Source organism: Harpia harpyja, chromosome Z (assembly GCF_026419915.1).
Source record: "Harpia harpyja isolate bHarHar1 chromosome Z, bHarHar1 primary haplotype, whole genome shotgun sequence".
Classification (NCBI taxonomy): domain Eukaryota; kingdom Metazoa; phylum Chordata; class Aves; order Accipitriformes; family Accipitridae; genus Harpia; species Harpia harpyja.
This window is the reverse complement of record NC_068969.1, coordinates 63,440,814-63,456,511: the sequence shown is the minus strand read 5'-3', so window position 1 is coordinate 63,456,511 and position 15,698 is coordinate 63,440,814.

Genomic DNA, 15,698 nt, shown 5'->3' with positions numbered 1-15,698 from the left:
TCACTGCAATCACTGTTAGAAACATTAAAGAGCTAGATCTAGCTTGCTATTTATAGAACGACATCTGAGCACTTTCCAAATCACTGAAAAAGCTCAAGGCTGACTCATTTTGTTACTGGAACCAAAGGATGGAATTTCAAAGTACCTGACCATGCAAATCTGCACCCCTGCATATCTGACAGGGCAGCAAAGGGTAGCGTGTGCCTCTGGCCAGATTCTTGGGGGACACAAAGTGAAGCAAATCCATCAGAATCAATAGAGAGGTGCTGATTTATGCCAGTGGAAGAGCTGATGCCTTGGGGGAACTTCACAAATGCTTTAGTCACGCATTCCAGTTCATCAAGAAATTTTTCTTGCAGGGACACTGCAAGATGCATGTATGTGCACGTGTGAAGTTAGCAAAGTCTGTTTTTTTAAATCTTTTTTCTGCCACTGGGTGGGAATAGCTTTATCCAGGCTGCTTATGGACTGTATGGCAGCTATTAAAACACTAGGTCTTCCCCACCTAGTTCCATGCTCTGGTGTTCATGACCCCTACTAAGCCTGTACCTGCAGGGCCCTCACCTTTCTCATTTTTCCCTGCCCAATGCATCTTCTTAACATTGTGTCCTGCACCACCTACATGCCATATCACTGTCATGCAGCACTTTTCTTGGAAATGCCTCAGGCACCACAGAACATGATATAGAACAAAAAATTCATGCCACAGCTGCACACAACAGAGTTCAGCAGCTCCACTGTCACTGCCATACGTTGGGAAATATCATTCAGGAGGTGTCCTTCCATTACATTAGTTTTTCTCTTTTTGCAACACCTTTTTAGTAGTACTCAGGGTTTTACTGTATTTATTCAATCTTCCTGGAGGTAATTTGACAGAACTCAACATATTTTTCTGCACCAGCATGAAGTGCTAGAGGAGGCAAGAGCTGACCAGTGTGAGTAAGGAAGGACATGCTGACAAAACTTTTGGGGTTTTTTTCAGTCTCCTTCACTGAGAGGAACAGGCCACAGACATGCATTTGAGCAAGACAGGTGTCATTGCAAGGGAGTGTTACAGTTCTGGGCACCGTGTGATCCTCAACCTTTCCTGAACTAAGCAAACCTCTGTGTAACAAGAAAGACTATTGAAGTAGCGCAAGTCCACTGACAGCTGAAAACTCTGTTTATTGCCCTTAGTTATATCTCTGGCAAGGCACACAGAGAGGAAGAGACTTCCATTTTTCAGGCAGGATCTGGTGGTAGGAGACAGTAGGGAAAGAAGACAACTACTGTGTGGGATGATTACATGTCTTAAGGCATGCTCCAGGTCCCTGACACATCAGTATTTTTCAGCAAGATAGTGTGAAGTGCATGCACTTCTTCAGGATCCACTGTTTGTGTAACTCCCTGGTATCCCTCCTGGGCTTCAGAAGGTGAGAAACCGAGCCTAGTGAGGTCATGGAAAAACACCAGGGAAACATTGCCTGACATGCCCTGCCTTTCCTCAGCCTGTGCTGTTTCTGTAATCCTGACCTCATCCCTTTCTCTGGTGTCCAGCCTGGATCCAGAGATGGTAACAGAAGCTTGTCATCTCAGTTGTCCTCCACTTTACCAAGCTTCAGAGGAGTTGTCAGTATGAAGGCACTGACTCCTTGCCTCCTCTGCTGCTGTGGCTGAGACGCCATCAACCTTTAGAGCCCCCTTCTCCCTGCACCTTCACTCCAGGCCCACAGGGATGAGATAACATGGCTAAAGCCATGTGCCTCCTGTTCACTCTGCTCCCATCAGACCCCCGCCCTCTGCTCTACCTTTAACAGAAATTGTTAGAACACAGATTCCTACCGCAGAGTATCTGTTTCACTTTAATTAAGTCTCCAGTTGTTAAAGGGTATCAAGTGTCCCCTGCACCGAGACAGGCAGATTTGTGGGACTCGGTGAAACAGGAATGCGCAAAACCAAACAGGGCTGTTTGGTCGGGGATAGGTGAGAGTACAGTCAGCAAGGACCTGCTTAGATTAGGCTGCCCGCTGCCCTGGCAGGGATACTTTGCCCTGCAGGCTGCGACAACTTCAGGGAGGCTTCAGCGAGGGGAGGCACAGAATTTTGGGTCCCAATTATTACAGGCACAAGGCAAAAAGCGATCAGACCCTGCCAGCCTGTCGTGCCCCTCCCCAGTTCTCCCCACAGAAAGGACAGGAGGCCTCTGGGACCATGCCTACAGCAGGCAGTGGGAAAGAGAAACTGGAGTCCCCAGCCAAGCCGACAGCAGGTGCCAAACTCCAGGGAAAGAGAGACGGCAGCTCTGTGGCAGGTCTGAGCAGGCAGCTCTCCCCAGCCAAGGACCCTGCCAGCCCAGGCGGCCGGTGTGGATGTGGGGGTGACGTGCCACACATCCACAGAGTGAATCCTTCGGACTGCTCTTAATCCTCCGCCACCTTGAGATGGAGCTTTGGCTCCTCACATGTGCTGACGAACAGCTGGAGCCTGGGAAAAGGTGACAGGGTCCCTCCCTCCCAAAGAGGAGAAAGGAAACAGTGTGTTTAAATCAAAATTAAAATCTTCCATTTCAAATTGAACTTTTAGCAGTGTACTGTTTCTAAACAAAGGCCATCCCTTTCAGGACTTCAAACAATTGAAACCAATTGTTTTGATTCGCAAGGAGATTCCAGCCAGACCAATGCTCTTGCATGGCAGGTTTTGCATTCATTGAATCAGCACCTCCCAGCAGAAAACCTTGCCTTTGGAAAGTTTCCAACCATCTCTGCTTTGGAAACAGTGCTTTGGGCAAATCACACTACCACATCAACACTGAATCATAGTTTAGATGGAGATAGAAACCTAGAGGATTTCCAGAGCAAGCTGTTTCACCACACCCTTCATGCAAAGTCTTTTTTCCACTTCCAGTTCTTGCAAAGGGCAATGAGCATTGCTGTAAGTGTTTGCATTGTTGCTCTCTGCCAAATTAACATGATCACTCTCACCACAACAGGAGCTTTTAGGTAATGCTAATTACTTGCAAGAAACAATTTTAGAAGCACTAAAGCCAACCAGGATAAATGGTATAACTCCAGTGAAAAACTCTACTCCAACAAACAAGCTTAAATTGTAAATTTTGTGAAAATGCCAGATTATCAGATACTCCCAAGTTTTGTAAAAGCAAGTTACTTTCAGCACATATATCATTGCTCTTTGCTCTTTCATACATCATTTCACGGTCACTGTTGTATCAGAAGGTAGGTAGTGAGAAGTAAGCGAAGAACCACCTAAAATACCAGTCCACGTTGTGAACCAGGTTTACACAGACCATTTGATGACCACCTGCTTTTCAAAAGTCACTCTTTGCCTGCCTTGAACCTCCTAAAAAATTTACTTTCACCACATTCCTGCTATGTAGGATAGCATTGTCCCCACTGACTTAAACGCAAATCATGGTGTGGTGTAGAAGACTGAACACAGTTCATCTGAACCTTAGCCCCAAGCCTGACCTTTAAGACGGTCTTCCCTCTTTCAGTTGCGTGTGGCAAGTCTCGATATATCATCATCAGTGGGAAATATGTAACTGCACCGCTGAAAATAACTGGGAGACATGTAGGTAACTGAGACAATGCAGAACTGCCAGAACCATGGCAGCTGCTGAGGGCAGCTTTACAGTTTGACATTATGCACATCCAGGTAAATGATTATTTTTATATGCATTTTCCTGTGGGCACAAGAACAAGCACAAATACACAAGGAATTTTTTATTATTATCACTTTGTGGAGAAAGTATTGAAAGCTCCATTTCACCAGGGACTGTTTCTGGAAGGGGAAGAAAACTGATGGAGTCTCCCTCCCAAAATCTCTAAAGTGGGTTAAACGAAGACATTCCTTCAAAAATGTTAAATCTACCATGATAATACAGGGAAATACACAACCCCTTTCCTGCCAGAACCTCGTTTAAATTAGCTTTTCCAAACTTTTCTAAAAGCTTCTATTAGCTTTCAGCAACAATAACAGGAGCCTAAACACTGCAGACAAAGTACTTTCTCCATGCTGAACAGTTGAAGAAAAAAAAAAAAGAAAAGAAAGAGAATGGGGAAAGCAGTGGAGCACCAAGGCTCTCCCTGTTTCTGTGGGGGTAGATCCTCATGCTTGGTCCGAGTGCCTCGTGGCTTCAGCAAAACTTTGGATCAAGCTCTGAACTTTGTCAAACAGCTTTTTGGTTGGTCTCAGCCTGTGCTGCTTCATTCAGGCTTCAGCACCCTGTAGGAGAAAGCACTTTCCTTGCTGCTTTGTGCTGAGTGACTTCCTACAGCTTCATTCAAGCTGGAGCAGCATAGCCCTGAGCCTCTGCTGAAACACGCAGTGCTGCATAAGGGGGTGAGTTTCCTAAGTCTTGTTAAAATCAATGTCTCAATATCATCCAGCCTGCCTGGAAAGTTTTGGCCAAGCTTCATCACTAAGATAGGATGAAATATACCATCTTGTAGTGGAAATATTAATTCGTTACTGTTTCTGAAGTGTATTGAACATGAAAATATTTCATGTTATTGTATCTCTGTCTTTTCTTATCTGCAACATGGGCTTTCTGGCCCCCCTGTCTACCCCAACCAATATTTTATATAAACCTGGAGTGCAGAGCCTGCACTGACATCTTAGAGGATGAGCCAAGTGACTATCATTCAAATATTTATTTCATGAGAAGTTAGAACATTTTGCACTTTCCTCCACAACTCTTTCAAAAGCAGTTCATTTATTCTTGCTGGAAGAGTGCCATTGTTCATCTGATGCTAAAGATAGGGCTTTGCTGTTTTCTTTTAAGTCAGCGATTGGAGGGTGGAGAGCAAAGAGGGAGTTAAGCTTTATTATGCTGCCTTGTCAAAAGGATACAACATTATGCAAAAGGAATGATGTGGAACAAAAAATTGCTTTCTTTTCCATGCACTCTCTCTCACTGGCATACAGATTTCAAATTATATTCTTCCTTCGCTTTGTCCGGTAGGTTGGAATTCAGATGGCCATGTCAATTAAATGGCAGGCACTTTGTGCACCTTGCTGCCTCAGTCATTTAGGAAGCAGCAATCAGTTTTCTGTTGCCCCAAAACTTCCAGATTAATGGGGCAGGAGGATGGTGGTGTTTGTCTGGTTTTAAATCTATCTTAAATATGCATTTGATCTCTTTAGCATTGAAGCCTGTAGTCTGGAATGAACAATACTCCCTCAGAGTAAAGACAGGCAGAGCGTTACATCCACAGAAGGGTAAGTAAGTGGGGCACAGGGGCACTAAGTGATTTGCCTGGGCTCACACTGAGATTGCATGGAGAAGCAGGGACTCCGGCTTACAGCTTCCCTATCTTTAAACTGGAGGCAAACACGGAGGGACTGTGATCTACCAAGAGAAAAGAGGACAGCCAGTTTCTTTTCTCTGTGGCTTCACAGGATTAAACCAGAAAACACTGAGTGATACCCCTCCTGATTTGTTTTTCTCGCAATGTGTACCTACCTCCCAGCTGCTCGCCTCACTGCAGCATGTTGTGCAGCAGGATCATTTTATAGCCAATAAAGTGTTTCTTCATGTGTGTTTATCATCCTTGAAAGTGGAATCCCTCATGGCTGAACGTCGCTTGCACGGTGCGCAGTGGGGAACGCGTGGCAGACTCCCAGCGAATTCCAGCGTTGAACGTGATTAGCTTCCTTGTACCTCTGAGGAATAGTACCAGGAAATTGCTAACACTGTAAATTGTCTCAAATATGCACTTACTAAAGCCTTTAAAGAGCAATTACTGTATGTTAACTGAACACCAATCAACTGTAAAAACAGCAGTTATGTGGATTTAATAGGTATATAAAGGAGAAAATCTCACCACCCTGTGATTAATTCTAAATCACATAAAAAGTGTAACTTGTACACTTATTGCTTATTAATACATAAAACATGTACAGCATGTTAAAACATTTAATTAGCACTTAAATAACAGGCTAAAAGTTAACTATCAAATTATTACTAAAATACTGTTGAGCTCTTCATTAACCATGTGAGACAACCCCCCAACATGCAGTGCTTAGGTCATTCTAGCAACTACGTGCTTTCAGTTATCCGTCAGTGATTTTATATCAGCTGTGTCCCATGCTCTGTCAGGAACAATGATATATTATCTAGTTTCACTGTCTCCAGAATCACCTTTCTTACAATACAGGACATTCCCGAGAAAGCCAGAAGACAAAGAAGGGACAGCAGGAAGAGATGCTCCTGAGCAAGGTCTTCAGCTCTCATTTCCATGAAGCTGTGTTTAAAAATCTGGCCAGTAGAAGATATGTTAATAGCAATTCTCAATGTGGAGAACTTCATCAGTAGCTATAAGCATCTCGGGAGAGACAGGAGAGTAAATCTGCAGCAAAGGTTCTCACATGGAAGAGGAGATCAGTGGTAAATGACAACGGGGTTGTGGCAGAGGCCAGGGACGAAGGGAGCCAAAACTAGAGAGCTGGAGGCCTCCAGCATCGCCAGGAGGAGAGCAAGTGACTAAATATTACAACAGGAGTTTGAAAAAGTAGAAGAAGGGGGGGGGGGGGGGGAGGTGCACCTTAGACTTGACCTGCAGTCAAAATGGATGTTTACTAGGGATCCCAGAAGGAAGGAAAATAATAGCTGGTATATGCCATTGGGAACTTCATCCAATCAGGCAGTCTGTTGACAGAAGGAAACCAGAACGTAGAATTACCCTTTGTTTAGTCTAAATCAGCTGCCAGTATGCACATACACCACATGAAAGGTGAAACCTGAACATGTTCCCAGAACGTCTTCCTGAAAAAGCCATCTGCTGCCCAAGCTAATGTTACCACCCTCCCCATCACAATGAGTTTTGAAAGGATAAATTCCATTTTCCAGGCAAGATAACATCCTCACCTCAGCAACATAGCTTCAGGCTGCCAAGTGCAGTCAAGAGACTGGTTTCTTCACAAGGCTATCAGCTATTGCATGCAAACTCACAGAAAAGGCACAGGTGTAGAGGGGTTTGCATGCAGCCAGCACAGCCCATCACTCTTGTGGGTTTGTGAAGGGCCGTGGACTTGCACCACAGCTTCAGAGAAAAGGAGGGATTGCTAATGGCCAGCACAGACAAAGGCAGAGCTGCCAGCAAGCTGGACAAGTTATTGGAGGGAGACCTGTGCTGTTGTGCTTCTCCGCTTGCAGAAGGAGGTGGTAGAGGAAGGACACCCAACCAGCCCCCTGACTTCTGTGGGACAGATGTGAAAGTGTTTGTTCAAGAAGCAGGGCCAACAAGAGGAGGCCATCTCTTGGCCTCAGACACGAAGATGCATCGTTGCTTCTCACCAGAGTGGGTAGAAAAGCCTCCCTTTCCTCAGAAGTATCATTTAGCAGACCCCATGGAGGTGGGCAGATCTGTTCCCCCTCAGAAAAAGGATGTCCACTCACTAACTTGGCCTAAATTCTTTGACTATATTTGATTGCATTTTTACTCAACTTGATTGTAAATCTGAATTTATGGTACCCCAACAGCTTTAAAGATATGTCATGCAGAAATTAAAAAATTTTGTGCCTTTCACACAAAAAGGTTTAACTTAAAGCAAATATTTAACTTAAAGCATTTTCCCTCTTGTTACAACTATATCTGTGCACTTACCAAGAGGACAGATTTAAATGTGAGCAGTTGTGGGTCCAAGAGATGGATAGCTCCTTGTGGTGGGTTGACCTTGGCTGGCCAACAGGTGCCCACAAAGATGTTCTATCACTCCGCCTCCTCAAGTGGACAGGGGGAGAAAAATATGACAAAAAGCTCATGGGTCGAGATAAGGACAGGGAGATCACTTAACACCTACCATCATGGGCAAAACAGACTCAGCTTGGGGAAATCAATTTAATTTATTGCCAATTAAACAGAGTAGGACAATAAGAAAGAAGAACAAAACTAAAAACACCTTCCCCCCACCCCTCCCTTCTTCCCAGGTTCAGCTTCACTCCCGGTTTTCTCTACCTCCTCCCCTCTCAAGCAGTGCAGGGGGACGGGGAATGGGAGTTGCGGTCAGTTCATCACGTGTTGTCTCTGCTGCTCCTTCCTCCTCACGCTCTTCCCCTGCTCCAGCGTGGGGTCCCACCCATGGGACACAGTCATCCATGAACTTCTCCAACGTGGGTCCTTTCTACGAGCTGCAGTCCTTCAGGAACAAACTGCTCCAGCGTGGGTCCCCCCTGTGACCTGCCAGAAAACCTCCTGTTCATGGGCCTCAGTTCCTGCCAGGAGCCTGCTCCAGCGTGGCCTCTCCATGGGCTGCAGCTTCCTTCAGGGCACATCCACCTGCTCCAGCATGGGGTCCACCATTGGCTGCAGGGGGACAGCCTGCTTCACCGTGGTCTTCCCCACGGGCTGCAGGGGAATCTCTGCTCTGGCGCCTGGACCACCTCCTCCCGCTCCTTCTTCACTGACCTTGGTGTCTGCAGGGTTGTTTCTCTGGCATTTTCTCATTCTTCTCTCACAGATGCTGTTGCACAGCATTTCTTAGCCTTTCTGAAATATGTTATCACAGAGACACTACCAACATTGCTGATCTGCTCAGCTTTGGCCAGTGGTGGGTCCATCTTGGAGCCGGCTCTGTCCAACATGGGGACAGTTTCTGGTGTCTTCTTACAGAAGCCATCCCTGTAGCCTCCCTCAGTACCAAAACCTTGCCACATAAACCAAATACACTCCTAATCTCTGGAAACTGAAACATGTCTTCAATAACCATCAGCAAGAGTACCAGCAATCCTGATATCATCTAACCTGTAAAGTAACTAATTTCTGTCCTTACCAAGTGTTTGGACAATATGAAGCTGCTGAAAGTAAACAAATATTTTGTGGAAGGAACATATTTCTCCTCTATCCTGCACCTGAACATGTCTTGAAAGTCACTGGAGAGAAGTGGATCTTCTTACTCTATGACACAGCATGTCAGGTCTTCTTTCTTCAGGGGGTTTTATTCTTGGCCTGGCATTTGTTTCCTAGTTCTGAGGTGGGTTTAGTGTCCTTCTACACACAGGAGAGGACATTCAGTGCATTTTTCAGGTATGAACCAGTTTTATGGTTAGCTTAGTTTGGCTAACCATAGCCAGGAGCCAGGATCCAGCTCCATGATGCAGACAGCCCCTTCTGGTTTTACATTCTTATTCTGGTAAAAGAGAAGGGAATGTCTTCAGGCTAAGGCCGTGGACAAGGACCTAACTTACCAGAATTTATTTTCTGGTTATGATAGACTTCCCCAGGACAACATCATTTCCTTCACTTCCTATACCAGTTCTCCATCTAGCAAATGGAGACATTAAAACCTTCTGCTCCTACAGTAAGCCATGACTTGTTTTTCCCTTAGATGGTAAGATTTTTGGTGAAGGGTTTGTGCTCTGTTCATATTACAGCAAGCACTACAAAAGTACTTGTGTGATGTGCCGCCTTTATGCTATTGTCATGTACAAAAAGATTAGTGTCTTGTTCCATTTTTTATTCCATCCTCTGCCTATAAATTACGCTCTTTGAGAAAGCATTAATGACAAAGGATACTAGCATAAAATTCTAACGGGCTCTTGCTCAAATTATGACTACCATTAGTGAAAAGAAATATGAGAATTAAAATAATTTAAATATTTAATTAACAACAGAAGCCTTGCTAGTGCTATGGATCCTCCATGAAGGGGACCTTGAAATGGTGGTAGGAGACATTTATAAATAGTTTTAAGCCCTTCTCTCTCACTGGAATATAAACAGGAATTAAGGTTTAGGAATTTTGAATGCAAGTTTGTACAACTCTTCCTGCTTTGAGCAGACGCAAAGTCTAGACATTATCGTTTTAGTGAATGTTATTCACGACACAGGGAAGTTAGTTAAGAGAGGAGTATCACTACCTTTAAAAGAAAGAAGTCCAAGCCTGAAATTGGACACAATCTGGACTAATTGAAGCCATGCTGGTAACCTGCTGTTGAAGAAGCAAATAAGATTCCTCACTGCTCACAAACAGCTAAAGTTGTCTGGAAAACTTTGTGCAGAACAAAACAGTCCAGCAATGAAACAGCTGCACAGAGAAGTTATTTAGGAACCATCAATTTAGATGTTCAGATTAGAGATAGATCTGAGCCACGAAGTTTTGATCAGGATTCAGACATGCTGTAAGTAAGTTTTCAGTCTGACCTGCCATGGGGACTGGGCAGTATTGAGCTCCTGACTTCTCCAAAGCTTATGCACAATTTGGATCTGAGAGGATAGCTTGCTCCTAGCTCCAGCTCTCAGAGGTCAGACACCTCAGTGCTGAAAAGAAGTACTTGCATTGCACCTCACTTCATCCTCTGTGCTGAGGTCTGTGAGGAAAAGCACTATGATGTCAGCATGGGTGGTAGGTAGTTACAGATAACGCCGTGGACAGAAAAAAAATTAGGAAGTGAGCTTGTACCATGACTCTTTGGGTTTGCATATTCCTTTTTCTATCATTAGCTTTCAGATGACATTAGACATCTGGAAAATATAAGCATAATGGCCAGGTTTGAGATACTTAAGTTATCTTAATAAAAAGGCAACCCACCTACATGGGCATAAGAACAAACCATGAACTGGAGTTCTTGTTATTTGCAGAAAGTATGACTAAAACACAGAATCAGTCAGTAAACTCTCATAACTCAGTCAGAAACTCACTTGAGTTCTAGAGAACAGCTCATCTGTATTACACCCTTGCTATTACATTTACAGCCTTTGCTAGTGTTCGTATTAAGATGGAGCTCTCTGAAATCGAATCTGAACATTCTAATTGAGAAATCTTGGAGGCTTATCTTATTCAAGGTTCCCATTTCATATGAAAAATCAAAATTATCACCTCTTCCCTGAGCAGTTTAACCACCTGTGTGCACGGCACTTTTCCATTGCTAACTCATGGTGGTACCTGATCATACTTCTACTTGAATGCAGAGTGTATAATCACAGAGTTTGCTCTCAAGGATGACATTGAGGAGGAGGTCTACTTTTGTTCCCAGGCAAAGACCAAAAGATCTGCAGCAGATGACTGAAGTCCTCTGCTCCAGGTGAATGGGGGCTCCCCATGAAAAGCAACTCTTCCATGTCTGCAGTCGGAAAGAAGTGCCAGGAGATCCTGTTGATCGCCAGCACACCTATAATACAAACTCCAATTTTAAGTCCTGAACTCACACCTCCTGCAATGGTAAGCATGATTTCTAGATGTTTTCAAAACCACTCAGATGCCAACAGGCCCCCTGAGACTTCTAAAAATCCCACGCTGCTGTTATGAATGTTGAAAGGCAAGGAGGCTGCCAAGGAAGTAATGCATTTGCTTACTTTTGCCACCATGTGTGTAATCATCATATTGGTTTGGAGAGCCTTAGCCCTTATTCCTCTTTTCCGTCTCACTCTAAGGCTCTCCCAGACTGCACAGTGTCCCTGGGAACACTCCATTTGATAAAAAGTAATGGGAAAAGAGCATCTCCTTGTCAGCTTTCCAATTAAATTACATGGAAAGAAATCTAAGTTACAGCATGAATTCCTGCAGAATGAGGTCCTAATTGCTAAACATTTACGTTAAATGGAATAAACAACAACATATATTTAATCTGATGATAAGAATATAATTATATTTTTGTTGCTGCTGTTAATTGAGTAAATTACATGGAATATGCTATCTACATCCGATCACCTGTCCTTCCTGCTTTTGGTGAATAGGACAGAAGACCAACCAGTTCCTCAGAGAAGGATCAGACATGTTTAAATTCATTCACCCCCAAGAAGCTTTTTTCTGCAACTGAGCCAAAAAAGCACACATCCTGTTTGCACCTCCCCTCCAGAGCAGATCGTAAGGACTGATGAAGGCAAGCACAAAGATACTCTTTTGACTGCCAGATGGATTATGTCTGGTCCCAACCAAAGCCTAGCAGACAACTCTGTTTTCTTGCCTTGCTGTATGCTCCTCCCTTCCAGGCAGGGATGGTGTCTGTATAGTCTCAGTCTTGCATGTACATGAGGCTGGGTTTCCTTTAGCACAAACAACCATGATAATGTTCTCAGTCTCCTAATGCAATAGCCCAACTTCTACCAGATCCAGTATGGCCAGAGTTTGTTGTCTGGTTACTAGCAGTAATCCTGCAATGGAAGGTGGAAGAGGTGATTACAGGAGCAGGTGAGGAACAGGGGAAGCAAATCTCATTTTCTAACCTGTTTTCCAGGAGGAGACTCCTATAGTAATAGGAAGAAATACCCTGCAGCTGCAGCAAGATGGCTCAAAGACCTTACTTTCTGCAGGCAACATGCTTTTAGTGCTATTTAATTACCTTTGAGAAACCAAATCCTTTCTACTTCTGAACGACTATTTTTACTTAAATCTTGTGGTTTCAACAATCACATACCTGAGGTCCTGAACAGTCTAAGCAGAGGAAAACATTTTCTCTGGAAATAACACATCAAAGACTCATTGCTTTATGGAGCTTGCCTTCTAATTATCTACTGGTTCATACAGACCAAAACTACCACTCCTTTTACTGCAGCATCTCTGCTAGAAGTCTTTCGTGACTTCAATCTAAATGATTCCACAAAGACTTGAAGCATCATTTGGCCCAGTAGCTTAATATGATTTCCTTCAGTTGCAGAGAGAAGTTGAAATTTCAGTCCAACATTTTCAACACAAGCTAAATTAATTTGAGGCATAGCTGGTAAACATATTTCTCTCTTTAAACACTACTGAGAGCACAACAGAACAGCTGCAAAGAGACACATTTCACTTAGATTTGGAAGTCATGCATGTACAGTTGGCTAGTCTGAGCTAAGTTCTTCATTAATAGAAGTGTAAACTCAATAAAGAATTCAAGAATCAAGCTGAGGCATATTTGCTTTTACACCAACTATTCAAAGAGGCAAATTATTTGAGAAGAGAAGCATGTCTCTTCTCATTCCAGCAGCTAACTTCATTTTTTTCTAAGCATCCTAGCTGAAATGAATCAATTGGATTTCTTGACAGATTATTTTATGTACATGAAAAACACATTTTATGAACAACGTAAGAATAACAGAGATAACACAACTAACTTAGGAAGCATTTCTTTTTAGGAGAATAAAATAACAATTTTTTTTTAACACAAAAGTATTTTACCTGTCAGTTCTCATCAGAGAAACCAAGAGTTCAGTAAAATTTAAAATGGAATTGGTAGCAAAAGTAGTGTAACTTTTATTACTATAACATAAAATGAATATGAAATAGGTAGGGCTCCTTCTGCTTCTGTGCATAAAGCTATCATCAAAACAGATTAAGATGAGACTTTCACTAGGGACAGATTATTCCCTTCCTGCTCACCATGGGATTTCCTGCTTTTTCTTCAGGAGTCAAGACACTGAACTAGACAGGGAACAGACCTGATCTGATCAATTCCCACATTCTGCTAGAAAAAAACAGATCTCAAATGCAGTAAAAGAAAAGCCAATAGTGCTACCTGACACTTAGCTGCACTCTCCGTCTGTTGCTACACAATGGAGTGCATTGCATGAGAAGTTACTTTATTTTGCTTATTTTCCATGCTGTTTTCCTCATTTTTTTTCTAAGTTGACAGAACTTTGTATTGGATTCCTCCAGCTGTAACAAGCAAGAATACTGGCTCCATCACAAAAGCAAAGCAAAAACAAAACCCCACCACACTGACACTATTTTGTTGGGTATATTTGACTTGATTTGTAGCATATTGTGGGAGTGCTGGAGAAAACGAATTGTAGAATTGAAGTCAGAACTAATTAAATAGTTTGGGCCAAGATGAAATGCAGGAATACAGATCGGTATCTTCTCCTACATGATAGCCATTTTCTACATCTAAGAGCTGGTTGGTGCTGTCCCCTGCTAATGATGCATATAAACCCATAGAGAAAGCCTGATAAAATTTGCTTTGATCTTGCTAAGACATCATTGCCTTGGGTACATTATATGTCACTAAGCATGCATTTAGACGGAAGGCATGCCTTTTGGTCAAAAATGATTGGACATAGAACAGACAGAAATGCTGGTCAGAGAAGAGTCTATGAGTCAGTGAGCACTTACTTAAAGTAGTTCACACTTCACCAAAACCATGGACTTGCAAAAAGTCAGAGACAAGCTGGAGATATCGAAGGTTAAGACAACCCTGAAGAAATAGGAAAATTGGAATTTGAAATAGGAAATGGGCCTGGGAGGTAGTTCTGGAGGTCTGTGGTCCAACCTCTTGCCAAAAGCAGGTTTATTGCTAACACTAGACCAGGTCAGTCATGGCTTTGTCTGTATGAGTCCAAAAAACCACCAACAGTGAAGACATCACATGCTCATGGGTTGACCTGCCCCAGTGCTGCACCGCTCTCCCAACAGAAAAGCTATCCTGTTGTCTTACCAGAATGTCTTCTCCCTTTAGAGCCACACACATATATGTCCTGCATGTCCAATGAATCATGCTTCCTTCTCTCCCTCTACCCCTGCAAAATATGTGCTGTACTTCCACACACGGGTAAGCAACTGCAAATGGAGCAGGAAAGATAATGCCTTCAGCTAGACTTTCCAAACCTCAGCTGATCCAAATAGGCATAGCTTGCTTTACCAAGACTTTGGCCAGGATGCTTGCTCTTTGACTTATGCCACTCAGCCCCACCTTTGGTTCACAGAGTGTTTGCACCCATCCATTTATCTGAGGACAGTTTGGTATGTGACAGATGAGAAGGCAATAAAAGGTTTACAAGCTGCATCCTGGAAGGACTGTAGCCTTCAAGGCTAAACTTTGTACTCCAGACTGCTCAAACCGAAATCCCTGTTTCCAGCAGTGGCTGGTGTGGGGGGCATGGAATTAACCATGCTGCAAAGAAAGAAAGAAAGGTTTCTCTAACATCTTACACCTATCTTGGACTAAAACATTCCCTTTTCCAAAATCTTCTTACCCAGAATCATTTCCTATTCAGTAATCTTGTTGCTTTGGAGCCAGACGTCTGGCTTTCATGATGGAAAAGTCCTGCATTATCACAAAAATATTGAAGAAAGACTTCAAGGTGAGGAAGAGTGGAGAAACTTGGGGCAGTTTTCATTGAAATGTACTGAACAATTGCAACTGTATTTAGATATTTTCTTGAAGCCAGGAGATTGACTTTTGCTGCTTAAGTTCACATGAAGTCTTCTGTGCAGCACCAGTTTCCAAAATAACTGAGCCACAAGTATCAACATTTCACATAGCCCCTATCACTTCGCAAAGAGTGGACTTTCCACTGGAAACCCTACAGTTCCGGACTATAATCCTTACTTACCATGACCCTGTCAATCCTCAGTGTTGGTCTCTGAGTCACAGGGTAACCCCAACTGCTCAACTCTTCTCCAGGGAGGTTGTGTGTTTGCAAGGGAGGGAGATAGCGGTCTCCCTTCCCATAGCAACTCCTGCAAAGCCTTTGCACTGGTGTGAATAGGAAAGCAAGATCTTTGCATGGAGAGCATTCAGGCACTGTACCTCTAGACCGAAAGAAAATGCCAGCAGTCAGCTAGCAATAACGTGGCAAACATTTACCCAGACTTCTTAAGAAAAGGAAGGACAATGAGCCTGGGAATACAGTGTGTGCAGAACATCAGTTGTCCCACAGCACAAATGCTCCCTGTGAAGCCCAGGACTCCCAGTTAAAAGAAAGGGAATTGTCCGGCAAAGCAGAGAAGTAAAGTCAGCAAAGGATCATGTTGGTAACTCTTTCCTTTGCCTTTTCCCTCCCACTCCC